General features: G+C 29.7%; 1 pseudogene; it reads left to right on the forward strand.

Moving 5' to 3' along the window:
* Window positions 1-8,791: 8,791 nt before the first annotated feature.
* LOC149557779 (putative galacturonosyltransferase-like 4) overlaps window positions 8,792-15,128 on the forward strand; it is a 31,034-nt pseudogene continuing 24,697 nt past the window's right edge.

The raw sequence follows: 15,128 nt of genomic DNA on the forward strand, positions 1-15,128 counted from the left end.
CCTTATCTTAGATAGAGGGGGGAGTATACCTCCAATTTGTTTATAATTTTTTGTAGGAAGAATGACATAAGGAAGAAACTTACATCTAGTTATACTTTGCAAAAAAATAGATTAGCTAAGAGGAAAAATAGGACCATTGTTGAAATGAAAAGGAGCATTATGAATGCAAATAGACTTCCAAGTGAATATTAAGGAGAGGTTGTAGCAACAACAATATATTTGAAAAATAGGTGTCCTAAAAAGTCAGATTGTGACAAGATTCCTCTTGAGCCATGGTCACGAAATAGATAGTTGAGAACGTGAGAGCGTATTAGTTTGTGGTGATTGATCACAAATGTACTGTACATACTTCATAAATTCTTTAGGGTTTGGACTACTATTTTTGAATGGTGTGCTACTATTCACTAATGGTTAATATTCACCAATTGACTATTGCTTATATTCACCAATTTATGGCCGACATGTTGTAAATAGTTTTAACCCTAAAGTAGCAAAAATACTTGTATAAAAGGGCTTAGGGTTAGGGATTGTTTCATAAGGTGTAATGCAAAAATTGCTTCTTGTGGTGGTATTGAGTTGTAAGGGATTATGGATTGTAATCAGGTTGTAATCACTAGATTGTAATAATATTGGACTTGTTCTTTGGTGGACCTAGCTCAGGGATTGAGTGAACCACGTTAAATCTTAGTGTCTTGTGTTCTCTTCTATGTGATCTATTATTTTCTGATATAGTTTGTATTTGTATGCAATTTTTATTTCTATCTAAGCTTTAATCCTAACAGAGTGTTTGGATGTGTACCATATGAACATGTGCTAAAGGAACAAAGGAAAAAGATGTATGGCAAAGGTGTGAAGTGCATCTTCATGGGTTACACCTTAGAATTAAAGGCCTGTAGGTTGTATGATCCAATCATGAAGAAGGTCATCATTTCAAGAGGTGTGGAGTTTCTTGAAAATTAGTCAAGGGATATCTCGATAAATGAATCTTCAAACACTTCTAGTAAAGTTTTGAGCATTGGTAAAGAAGAAGAAATTGGTGATCAGCATGATGATGGAGCAACAAACATTGATAGCTACAAACAAAGGAAAAATGGCAAGCGACCTCAAACATGTAGAGTTTCATCTCCTAGAAATTCAAGACAGCCCCATGTTGGCATGCAAAACAGTAGTAGCAATAATACTGAAAATTCAAAATGCACTCTCACCTTCCTATTCCCAATAAAGACTAAGAGTCTAAGGGAGATATAAAGAAGAAAGGTACGATGAAGACTATTATGAGAATAATAATTTTGCACTATTTTGTCATAACTTGATCCAATCTACTTTGAAGAAGCTATGAAAGAGAAGAAATTGTGTAATGCCATAGATGAGGAAATGGATTCTATTGAAAGAAATGAAACATGGGAGTTAACTAGTTTGCCTCTCAAGAAACATGTAATTAGAGTTAAATGGGTCTAGAAGACCAAGTGCAATGTTGAAGGAAAAATAGAGAGGCATAAGGCACCATTAGTGATCAAGGGGTACAAGCAATAGTATGGTAGAGATTATGATGAGACACGTGGCCCTATTGCAAGAATGGAAAAAGTGTATTCTATCATAACAATTGTAGCCCAATACAAATGTAAGGTATATCAAATGGATACGAAGTTTTTCTTCTTGAATGGTGTCTTGAAAGAAGAGGTATATGTAGATAACCACCTAGTTATGAAGTTTCAAGTAACGAACACAAGGTGTATAGATTCAAGAGATCTCTTTATGGGCTTGAGGAACCTCCACAAGCATAATATTGTAGGATTCAGTCATATTTGATGAGAAATGAATTTATAAAAAGTGATGGTGACCCCACACTATACATCAAGGCAAAAAGTGGTAATGTATTGATTGTTTTCTTATATGTAGATGACTTAATCTTCACTAGAAGTGATAATTTCCTAATTGGTGAGTTCAAAGAGGTCATGAAGAATAATTTGAAATGACAAACCTAGTTCTCTTGAAGTATTTTCTAGGCATAGAAGTAAAACAAATGCATGATGGCATCTTCATCTCTCAAGAAAAGTATGAAATTCAGGTCATGGAGAGATTTAAAATGTAGAATAATAAGGTGTCCCCCACACCAATAGCAGTAGGTATGAAGTTGAGCAAGGAAGATTGTAGCAAAACTATGAATCCAACACTATACAAGAGTGTGGTTGGAAGTTTAATGTATTTGATAGCAACTCGGCCTAACATGATGCATGCAGAAAATTTAATTTTCAAATTCAGGGAAACACCAAAGGATTCCCATTGGAAAACAAGAAAGAGGATTCTAAGGTATGTGAATGGTACCAAGTGATTTGAGATTTTGTATATTGCACATAATGATTTCAAGTTAGTTGGTTACAATGATAGTGATTGGGTTGGAGTTTAGATGATAGGAAGAGCACTTCCAATTATATGTTTCCTATGGGTTTGGGTGTAATTTGATGGGCATCCAAGAAGAAACCAATTATTTCTTAATCTATAGTAGAGGCTTAATACAAAGCAGCAAATGCAGTAGCATGTCAAGATATTTGTTGAAGGAGAATCTCGATAGATTTGAATGAAAAGAAAGAGGATGGAACCACAATCTTTTGTTACAATATTTTCTCAATTTCACTATAGAAGAATCTAGTATTCCATGGGAGATGCAAGCACATAGAAATCTGATATGACTTCATTAGAGAGTTGGTGGAAAATGGAGAAATCAAAATAGAATTTTGTAAGTCCGAGTAGTAGCTAGTAGAAATTTTCACTAAGCCATTGGGCATAGCAACTTATGTGCACCTAAGAAGTAGTCTTGGCATAGTTGATATGGATCAGCTATGATCCTAGCTTGTTTGGCTCATGACAAAGGGGGAATATTGAAAACTATATGTTGACCCTTGAGCCAAATACCCACCTACCTACCTAACACTTTAAACTTGGTAGGTGAGTTTAAAATTTGAAAAGAGAGGGAAATTTTTTTGAGAGAAGTAAAAAGAAATGAAGTCTCATTCATTCGAGTAGAATGATTGGAAGATTAGAAGAAGAGAAGAGAGTAGAGAGTTTAGAGAGAAGAAGGAACAAGAAGAGAATTAGAGTTGCAACAACACAAAATTAATACTTTTGTTCTCTACAATTTCATTTCTCTATCCTATTGAAGCATTGATTGCTCCAAGCTTTATTGTATGTAACACTTTCAGTGCTATAAGTTTATATTAAAAATAGTAGTTGTAAGTTAATGTATTTTGGTTCTAGCTAAATCCCTATGCTCCTAGATTTGTATTTAGTTCAATCAGTTTATGAATAGAAAAAAAGCAAGCATGTATATTATTCGATCAAATCTTTTGGATCATTGTTGTCTTTTCCTATCTACTTTGCATTGTGTTTAATATTTGAGAAGATCAGAGTTGCAAGTTCTCTGTTATTATCTCTATGTTTTAATGGTGGAATAGACCAAACAAAATTTTTGTTCTAGACTCTATTGGTTCTCTTGTTAACAGAGCCCTCCTTATGTTAACCCGATCAACATTCTTTGTGTTGTACCTACTGAGTTACAACTGAATCCACCAAGTTCCATTCCTGAGCTTACCAAGTTCACTTGGTCACTATATCTACCATGTTCACTTGGTCACTATATCTACTAATTTCACTTGGTGTAGTGTTGTTTAAAACCTTAGGTGTTGAGCTTCTCCTTGGTGACTGGGTCACTCAGGTCCCATTTTTAACAAGCTACTCGACATCTATTGCAACTGAGTAAATTTTCACTTGACAACATGTCAAGCAACTCGACACCTACTACCTGTCACTTGACTACTATAGGTACTAAGAAACTCAACACTCACTATTTTCATTGATTGTTGAGAAATTTTATTTCTTGTGAAGCTATTTTTCATAGAAATAAGACTTTAAGAAGAGTGATGCAAAGGTTATGGAAATTGACCAAAATATTAACAAGGAACATGATGATTTGAGAATGTTCCAGATAGAAAGAAAGAAAATCTTAAGAGATTAAATCTATTGAGAGACCACATAACTCCTAAATTTGACTTAACAAAAAGAGATCTAGACATACTTCTTGAGGTTGGGTCTTCATATGATTTTTTTCTTATACTAATCTTAATAGAGAAGAATTGGCATCTTACAAACTTTGCACAATAGTCAATATTGCAAATGTAGAACAAGAAGCTCATGGGACACATATTTTACAAACCTAAAGATGAACTTTTGTGACTGTATAACTCTTTTGAGCACTCATTTAGTTTAAGGAAAGAAGAAGAAGACACCAAAGTTTTGACATGTACATAGTTTTTGATACATGCAATTCAATTCACATGAAAAACAATAAAGAATAAGATTTAAATGTTTAGCAAACCAAAAATGTTCCTTACCAACATTCATATAGTTATCATTCATACACTAATTGTAGTAATGCTAGTGATATACATAAAAATATGGATAATGTATCCCAAAAAATTGATCATGCTAAAGAGCTGAGGAATCAATGCACTTCTTCTAAGGGAATGAATTACAAAGAATAATTCTTGGTGAAATTTTTAGGGATTAAGATAGTCTATCAGAAATAGAAGGCTTCCTGCCGAATTCTCTTACTATGAGCTTCTATATTCTAAAGAAGAAAAGAGAAAAAATGTTACCTTTTTATCAAATTGAATGAGTAATAATTGAAGAATCATGTAAAGCATTGGATTCTCACAAATGGGATGGAGGTTGGAAAGAAGTGATGGAGTCACTCATGGCAAAAAAAACTTAGGATTAGGTTCCATGACCACCAAATCAAAAATAATTGGAAAAATGTTGGATTTTCTATTAAAGGAAGAAGATTGATGACATAAGCAATACTAAGCTAGGATGTTTGTACAAGGATTTGATCAACAAAAGTGAATTGATTTCAATGAAAGCTTCTTACCTGTGGTCAAGATTACTAATTTTGGGCAATCCTTTGTTTAGGTTATATTCATATCGAGCAATTCTTGGGTTAGTTTATGTTCGTAACCTTGAAATTGAACAATTATATGCTAAAAATGCCTTCCTTCATGAAGATTTATATGATGTATACCAAGAAAATTTTAAAATATGGACATGAAAATCTATTTTCTAGATTCAAGAATTTCTTATTTAGGCTCAAGGGAGCATTGAGAAAATAGTACCTCAATTTTGATAGATTCATGTTTCAAAATAACTTTGTTTGTTTGAATTACATTTGTGTCTATTACAAAAAGCTACCTAATGAATTTTTTCTTAGTTTCTTCTCTTGATCTTGATTATATGATCCTTGTAATCAGTTTTTCTATGAAGTTAATTTCTAATATAAATGGGAAGATGTTACAAAGGTTTGTAATGAAGGACTTAGGGAGAACAATACAAATACTTGGTATGATAATTATTTGAGATAGACATAAGAAGGAGATTAGTATATCTCAAGAACATTATATTTTAAAGGTTTTGGAGGAGCATGGAAAATGAAAAATTGTTTAGAATTTCTCTTTTTTATCACTTTTCTTTGTCTTGTACCATGTGTCCTAAGACACAAAAATAAAATCCATATGATGGACATTCTATATTCTTCAGTTGTGGGAAACCTTATGTGTGTGATGGTATGCTCTCATCCAAATATTGTCAAGGCAATTAGAGTAGTGAGAAGATTTATGAGTAATCTAAGAAAACAACATGCAGTTAAATGGATCTTGAGGTATCTTGAAGATACTTCTGAATTTGTGTTATGTTTTCATGGAAATGATGCTTGATTCAGAGGATACACTTATTCTGATATGGCTGAATTTAGACAATGGAAGATCCACTACTAGTTATTTTCTTACATTTTCTAGAGTAGAGGTCACTTGTACATCAAAGTTGGAGAAAGTGGTCTCACTTTCATCTACTGAGGTTGAATATATTTCTCACAGAAAGAGAAAAATAAATAATTTGGTTGTAGCGTTTATTTGGTGATTTTAATCATCCTCATCAAGGATAAATTTTGATTTTTGATAGTAAAAGTTCCATTAATTTATCAAACAATGTTGTTTTTCATAGTTGGACTAAACATAGTGAACTTTGTTTTTCATTGAAGTACACTTGAGGAGGGGAAACTTCAAGTGATGAAGATTAAAACCAAAGATAATCCAATGAAAGGACTCGCAAAGGTTGTTCCATGAGAGAAGTTTGAGTTTTGTTAAGCTTCTCTAAGAATTTTAAAAGAAATAAAAATAGGAGAATGTAGGGGAGTCTCTCAAATTACACATTACACCAGTTGGACTTGAAGTTTGTTGAGTGTATGTGAAACCCAACTTCATGATTTATTATTATAATTTATTACCTATCCCTACAATTGGCATGTTTCTTCAATTCTTGTGAGTTTACCTAATAGCTCTTTTTAAATTCCTTCCCTTTATCTTGATGATATGATCCTTGTAATCGGTTCTTCTATGAAATTACCTTTTGAAATAAAAGAGAAGATGTTACAAAGGTTTGCAATGAAGGACTTAGGGGCAAAAAGATAGATGCTACGAGAATTATCTAAGATAGACACAAGAAGGAGATTAATATATCTTAAGAATGTTATGTTTTAAAGGTTTTGGAAATATTTTGCATGGAAAATGTCAATTTTTTTAGAATTCCTCTTTTTGATCACTTTCCTTTATGTTCTACCATGTGTCCTAAGGCACACAAAAATAAATTCTATCTGATGGACATTCTATATTCTTCAACTGTGCAAAAACCTTATGTGTGCAATGGTATGCTATCATCCAAACATTTCCAAAGCAATGAGAATAATAAGAAGATTTATGAATAATCCAAGAAAATAACATTGGGATCTAGTCAAATAGATCTTGAGGTATCTCAAAGATACTTCAGATTTTGTGTTATTTGTAGGTGGAAATAATGCATCATTAAGAGGATATTCTATTGAAAATTCACACAATAGAAGATCCACTACTAATTATGTGTATGTGCAGGATCATGGTGTGCCAAAAAGTGGCGATCTAAAACATTTGTAGTTTTAAAATATCTCATAGCATTTCAAAATCTATTCCAATTTTTTTCCCACCCACCCTAATACTAAATGAAAACAATTAAAATCTTTATAAGGTCTACTATATCTTTTGATACCAAACCTATATGGTCAACTTTAAAAACATCCTTAAAATGTGCTTTTGGCCTGTTTTTATGTGATTTTAACTTCAAACATGTAGTTGACAATTTTATTTTCACCAAAATTTGATGAAATGAAAAGGGTTTCTTAAGAATGTTCTTATCTTTCCATAAATGTAAGGTTTGTCAAATTATAAGTTTAGTAAGTAATTATTACTTATTTTCTAATGGAATTACGTAAAGTGTTGACTGACACACTACTTGAAAAATAACTATAACTTTCAAATGGTACAACATTTTTTAAATTCAAAAGATGCATCACATTCTATGTTTCTTCTACTATAAGGAAAAAAAAATAGAAAATTGAATTTTGTAGAGTTTTGAATTAGTTAAGGTGGTCAGACATGAGAGTTTTTTTATTCCAAAAATAATAAAGTCAAAAATTAATTATCATTTATTTATTTAAAATAAAAATATCCAAAAATATGTGTCACATCTAGGCATGAGTGTACTGCTTATATATAGAATATTATTAAAAAATATTATCGTTTGATTTTGATTAAGGTGGTCAGACATACATCTACTTCTTATTTTTGTTTTGAAATTTTTGTAATAGTGCATTAAATGTCAAAATTTCGACCAATCAATTTTCATTTTTTTGAGATAAGTCGTAATAGTTTAGAAACTAGGTTCAATTTTCTAGAGATTCTTTTCTCTCAACATTTTGATATAAAGTTAATAACAAGTAGAAAATTGCATGTCAAGTTGACATAACCCCGATTTTTTAATTTTTTATTGCCACTTAAGAGCATAGTTTGGTTGACCATGATCCTGCACATAACCTTATGTTCTTACATTTTCTAGAGTAGAGATCACTTGTATATCAAAGTTGGAGAAAATGGGATCACTTTCATCTACTAAGGCTTAATATATTTCTCTCACAGAAAGGGAAAAATAAATTATTTGATTGTAGCATTTATTTGGTGATTTTAATTGTCCTCGTCAAGGGTCGACTTTGTTTTGTGATAGTAAAAGTGTCATTGATTTATCAAAAAATGTTTGTTTCCACAAGAGAAGTTTGAGTTTTGTCAAGCTTCTCTAAGAATTTTAAAAGAAATAAAAGTAGGAGAATGTATGGGGGTCTCTCATATTACACATTACACTAGTTGAACTTGAAGCTAGTTGAACTTGAAGTTAGTTGAGTGTATGTGAAACCCAACAACTTCATGATTTATTATTACAATTTATTGTCTATCCCTACAATTGAGGTGTTTCTTCAATTCTTGTGAGTCTCTATAAATATATATGTGGAGGTTCATAATGTATTGTAATCAACAAGCTAAAACTACAACTATGATGTTAAATTCAAAGAGAAAAAAAATTAGAAGTTCCCCTGCTGGAATATAGACCTAGACAAAGTTTTGCTAAACCAATAAGCAATTCTGAAGTAGGTTTTTATATTATTATTATTTTATATTTTCAGTATCACACTTTTCATATTATCTTCACAAATGATACATAATATATCTATTATCTCTTACTTATATTTTGTTGAATCCAGGTTAGATTGAGGAGCAGTGGACGTAAGCCAAAAACAAACTACAACTAGTACTCTCCTCCTCTCTCTAAAAACTAATTTAAACAAGCAAGTCAAAAGCTTCGAAAGGACATGACTTTGTGAAGGATGAAGATTTCCTCTTTAAAAGCTGAACGTGCAGGAATATATCCACGACTTTTTAAACAAGTGGTAGAGAAAAGAACAACGTCACAGGTCAGAAGAATTGAACATGAGTATCAATGGCAGTACATATAATGAAGCCTTATTGTCAAACATTGTAACAAAATTCCAATAAACTCTGGTCTCGATACTAACTTTTTCTTTTCTTGCTCGTTACGTATAGGAGATCTCCTACGTTTTTAAAGTTTTTTAATGCCCTGGAATCTCTCCAGCTGTGCCTAAATACATAGAAAAATAGCAGGAGACATTAATCAATCTTGCCAGGCATTAAAAGTACCTAGTCCATCATTCACCAGGGCACTGATCAATCTTGGCTGCTTTTTCCGTTTTTCAAACTTAAAGAACCATCAGTGGTCCTGTCACTGAAAAGGTGGTAAGATTGTACTTGAGCACAAAAATTTCTTAAATGCTTAAAAAAGATTGAGTGCTTTGTGTGTCCCTGTGGATTAATGTGTAAAGTTAAGAGAATAATCAGTGTACGTAAACATTTATAATATATGTACTCTTAATTTGATGTTGCTGTAGATTATCGAAACTAAAATTGTCAGATACCCTAGACAAAGTGGTCATTTTATACGGTTTAACTGACAATGTATTAACAGTTTGTTTGTAATCTTTTAAAAAAATGTAATGTTCAATGCTAATATTGTTGTTTATCTTTGTTAAAATGCTTATGTCTATTTTTAAAATTTAAATAGTTCTGGTTACATTTGGCTGATTTATGAACGCGTTAAACACAGAACATCCATTTTATATCAATCTATATCAAAATGCTTATGGTTAATTTATAGAGTTTAAATAGTTCTGATTAAGTTTAGCTGACTTATATGTGTCACATACTCAACAATTCTGTTATATTTTATCCATTTCAAATTTTTTATTGTCTTATCAATGGATATTAAATTCTCTTTATTGACTTCCAAATTTTATTTAAGTAACAAGTGCCACATAGTGGCATGTACTTCTCGTAAAATAATTTTAATAGAAATAACTGTTGAATATTATAATAATTAATCATACATAAAAAAATCGAAGAATAGTAATATTTTTTTCATTATATAATATATAATTTTAATATTATAAAATGAATTATAAACAAACATATTTTAAAATAAAATTTTATTTTAAATTTAATTTGAATTGAGCTGTGATGTTTTTTTTGTAAAATAAGAAATTATTTATAAATGAATTTAAGAAATAGATTAATTAAATGGCAAAGTTGAAATACAGAAATAAAATTTCAAAAATAATATAATTTGTGTCATTGAGAAGAATTAAATATCTTAATTAAAATAAAGCACATATTAATTGAAACATTGATGAAAAAATTAGATAAATAGTTTGTAAAATATTTAAATTTGATCTTAAGATTATATTCCTAAAATCTTGCTAGAAAAAATGAATATGGAGTATGGCTCCGAAAAAAGGGGTCTTATAAGACCAAATTGATTGGGTCAGTCATAATTCAAATAAGTCACCTATATAATATTTCTAATTAATAAATATTCATGAAAACTTTGGAAATATGTAATTAAGAAACACATTTTTATAATCGATGAATGCAAAACTATTGATTAATTGAATTGAACTAAATGCAATAGTACATTGCCTACAATAAGTACATGTTCACTTCAAGATATACATTCCAACAAATTTCGATTATATGGGATATGTTTTATTAGTCAAAATTGACCTTTGATAAGAATGTTGAACATTTTTGTGAATCAAATTCAGATTATATTTGATATATATGAGAATGTTCTTTTGATAAGAGTCTTTAACATTAAATAGGAGTCCATCAAATCAAAAGTATATCTGACATTTCAAAATCAGAAAACATGTGCAACTAGACAAAAACAAACCAACTAATTTACCATATTGACCTCAACTTTTATTAAATTCTTTTTATTTTTCAAATATTTCCTTCAAGTACACAACAAATACAATAAGTATCATGTTCACTTCAAGATATACATTCCAACACATTTCGATTATATGGGATATGTTTTATTAGTCAAAATTGACCTTTGATAAGAATGTTGAACATTTTTGTGAATCAAATTCGGATTATATTTGATATATATAAGAATGTTCTTTTGATAAGAGTCTTTAACATTAAATAGGAGTCCATCAAATCAAAAGTATATCTGACATTTCAAAATCAGAAAACATGTGCAACCAGACAAAAACAAACCAACTAATTTACCATATTGACCTCAACTTTTATTAAATTCTTTTTATTTTTCAAATATTTCCTATCTATAGATTAAGTAATTTATAAACATTTCAAATTATTTGACCATTTTAGTTCTTTTCAAAACATTCCACATCCCCGTGAAAAATATGTTTTTGTTTTTGTTAATTATTTATTATCAGATTTATTTTTTAAACCATTTTTATTGTTATATTTCTAGAATATATTCAAGCCAATTTCTATAAATTTACTTTAATCAAAACATACATACTATTTCATTATAATCTTTAACTTTATTCCATTTAAAAAACATGCGAACTATTGAACTTTTTGAGATAGTGGTCTTTTAATCCTAAAGTACCTTTCCCAGTCAACCATTCTCAGTCAGCCATGAAAATCATTTATGAACAGCCGCCATGTGTTTGCGAGTTTCCTATTAGAATTCTCCAGAGAATTTTTTTCTACCTGCCCATCTTGTAATTCAGTATTTACACGGCAGTAACAGCATTCAAAGTAGTAACTCTACAAGACCTAACGTGGGTGTTAGGTAAAGTTGGGCGAAACGTTTTCACTTTGCCTATTCAACCACAGGCAGCTACCAGCCAAGGTTGGATAAATTCAAGTCAGCCTTAATGTTTTGGTATCTTTTTTTCATTATGGGTTGAATACAAGATTCTTCATTCTTTTTTTTTCGGTTTGGTCGCAGGCATAGGAATGGGGAATAGGCATGTAATATTGGGAATAGGAATGGCTATTTCAATAATAGGTATTTTTTGGAATGGGTATAAGCTCATTTTAGAGACAAAATGGGAATACATATTCCTATTCCCTATTCCAAGTGACGAACCAAACAGAAAATAGAAAGCGTACTCCAACTTTTCTATTCCTATACCAGCAACCAAACGAACCCTTGGTGTGGGTTTAATACAAAATTCTTTATTCTTTTTCCTTCAGTGTGGGTTGACTGTAAATTTTTTATTCTTTTTCTTTAGTGTGGATTGAATATAAAATTATTTATTTTCTTCTTCAGTGTTGCTTTTAAATGTTTTTATATAGTGCTACCAAATTTCCCTTGTTATAAAATGGTAGTCACTCTCTCTCTTTTTGTCAATGGTCAGAATGCACAGTACAATAGCTGGTTGAATCTCAGTTAACGTCACAACTGAACTCAGCAAAGATAACATATTTCTTATTTGATATTATGTACATGCATTACTGTTTAACTTGAATTTAAGAGAGAACGCATTTGAATTTCTATTCAACAAAAGGTGTACAATTCAGAAGATAAATGAAAATGTTTTTCTGGCAAATCTCTGTGTCAAAATGTAATACAAACACCGTTCTGTTGCGAATCTGGGAATATCTGTACTTCAACGTGAATATTGTTTTTGTTTGAATTCGAACATTAATTTGAGTCCTCATCGTTCCTACACTGCCACATTTTTCACACTTGTTTATCTACATTGTGTCTGGTTCAAACTCAAACTCTTACCCTAACATAACTCGTGCTCAAACACAACTACAAATAATCATATTTTTATTAAAACAAAATTGAGGTGGTAGAGTCAAGTTATGGTCAATAAATTATTAGTATTGGTCTTAAAGTTTATCCAAAAGTTATATATTTATATATTTTCTTAATAATTTAGATTAAAGTACACTATTCATGAAAAAAAAAGCAGATGATTAGATCACTCCCCCGTAGTCAAACCAGCAGCATATCCAGAATAAGAAACAAATATATAGAGTGGTAAAGAAAGTAGGAAATACAAATTAAAAAATCTAATAAAGTTTTCAAGAAATAAAGGAATATACAAATTTGACAAAACATAAAATACTAATGAAAAATAATCAGAACTTTATAACTAAACCATTATGAACTGAAGATTGAATATCAAGACAATGGCATCTAATTTGTAGGATCATAAATGAGGTTTAGAGGAAAGTTTATTTGGCAAAAGAATTGTCAATAATCTGGTAGTCTCTTGAAATTCAAATAAATAAAAATTAAAACCAAAGAAATTAAATATGGACAAATAGATTTTTTTGCGTAATTTGTTTTTAACATTTTTTTAAATTTTTATTCAAATCAAATATTTACATTAGCTAATTATTAAAAAAAATTCAACTAATAATAATCATAATTCAAATTTAAAGAATGTAAAATTATTATTTTTTTCCTCAAATCAATCAAACTTGATAGACATAAGAATTTATATGACTAATCTTTGATGTGTTAATAGAATTTGTTTTAAAAAAAACCACTAAATAAATCATTATTAAGTAAATTGTATGTCCTATTCAAACACAAACTCTTACCCTAACATACCTCATGCTCAAGCACAATACAAATAATCATATTTTTACTAACAAAATTGAGGTGGTGGATTCTCAAGGCATGGACAATAATTTTTTAGCATTGGTTTTAATGTTTATTAAAAAATTATATATTTATATATCATTTTTTATTAATTTAGATTAAAGTATACTATTCATGAAAAAATAGGGAATGATGAAATCATTTATGTCAAACTAGCAACATATTCAGAATAAAACAACAAATATGGAGAGTGCTAAGAAAGTAGAAGATACAAATTTAAAAATATAATAATTTTTCCAAGAAATAAAGGAATATATAAAATTGACAAAACATAAAATATTAATGAAAATTAATAAAAACTTTAAACTAAACCATTATAAATTGAAAATTGAATATAAAGACAATGACATCCAATTTGGAAAATTACAAATGAGATTTAAAGGAAAGGTTATTTGGTGAAATAGCCAATAGTGTGGTAGTTTCTTGGAATTCAAATAAATAAAAATTAAAATCAAAGCAATGAAATATAGACAAATAAGATTTTAGTGTAATTTGTTTATACATATATATATATATAATTCAAATGAAATATTTGCATTAGCTAATTATTAAAAAAAAATTAGAAAAATATATATCAATTAGTAATAGTTATAACTGAAGTTTGATAGACAATGAATCATATGACCTATCTTATGTTTTTAATAGAAAAAATATTATAAAATCATATCAAAAATGATTTTATGGACTTGTGCTAGAATAGAAAAAATAATACCAAAAATGACATTCATGCACAAAAGGGGAAAAGAAAACTAGAATAAATAAATAAAAGATCAAGCTCACTTGGATTTGTCCAAAAATTAATTTTGAATTTGAATGGGTAAATTTTTTTGGTTCATTGAGCAAATGACCAATCCAATTGATAGCGATCCTCATGTAGAATGAAAATGTAAGATACACATAGAGATATCAAACAAGAAAAAGAGGTTGTAGCTTAAACGTGATACCATAGGAAGCTTGCTTGTAAAGTTTACTAAAAGGAAACCATAGATGGAGTTGAAAAATCTATGGTGACTTGAAAAGTAATAAGAGTATAGAATAAGGAAAATGTTTTTAAGTGTTGTCTTTTATATTTTGAGTAGATGATATCCTATGAAAAATACCTTTCATTGAGTGGTTTATTGCACTTTTAGAAAGTTCAAAACTATCCCAATAGTCACCAGTTAGTGAACAACGAATACAACTGGGCAACCTATCTCGCAGAGGTAGAAAATGAAGACATGAACACAAAAATGAACGTCAAACTTCATTACATTATCTATAGATGTAGTTACAACAATTCATAATATTTCCTAGGTATGCATGGATGTTTATATTATAACCAATTTTTTTCATCAACCTTATCTACTATCTCTTGCTAAGTTAGATTGTAGTATGACAGTGGAAAATTTATATGAATTGTTGAAAAATTCTTGAATTGAATTTTGAGGTACATGGATAACATAGAAATTGCCAAAATGTTAGTTTGTGCTAGAGTAGATGGAGCTTTAGCTATGCAAGGTTATAAAGGAGGTCTTTGCACAAAGATCCAAAATCAATATGCACCCTATGTTATTATCATTGCCTATATGGCCCAGGAAATGAATCTATCTTTTAAATTTTTCAACAATAATTGTTGTGTCACTAAAGTTGAATCTTTAATCAAAGAAATCTACCAATACTTCTATCACAACCTGAAATGAATCTAATAATTTTAGCACTTTTCTTAAGGA

This window comes from Cupressus sempervirens, chromosome 5 (genome assembly GCF_028749045.1).
Source record: "Cupressus sempervirens isolate cs-2001-9-10 chromosome 5, ASM2874904v1, whole genome shotgun sequence".
NCBI classification, from domain to species: Eukaryota; Viridiplantae; Streptophyta; class Pinopsida; order Cupressales; family Cupressaceae; genus Cupressus; species Cupressus sempervirens.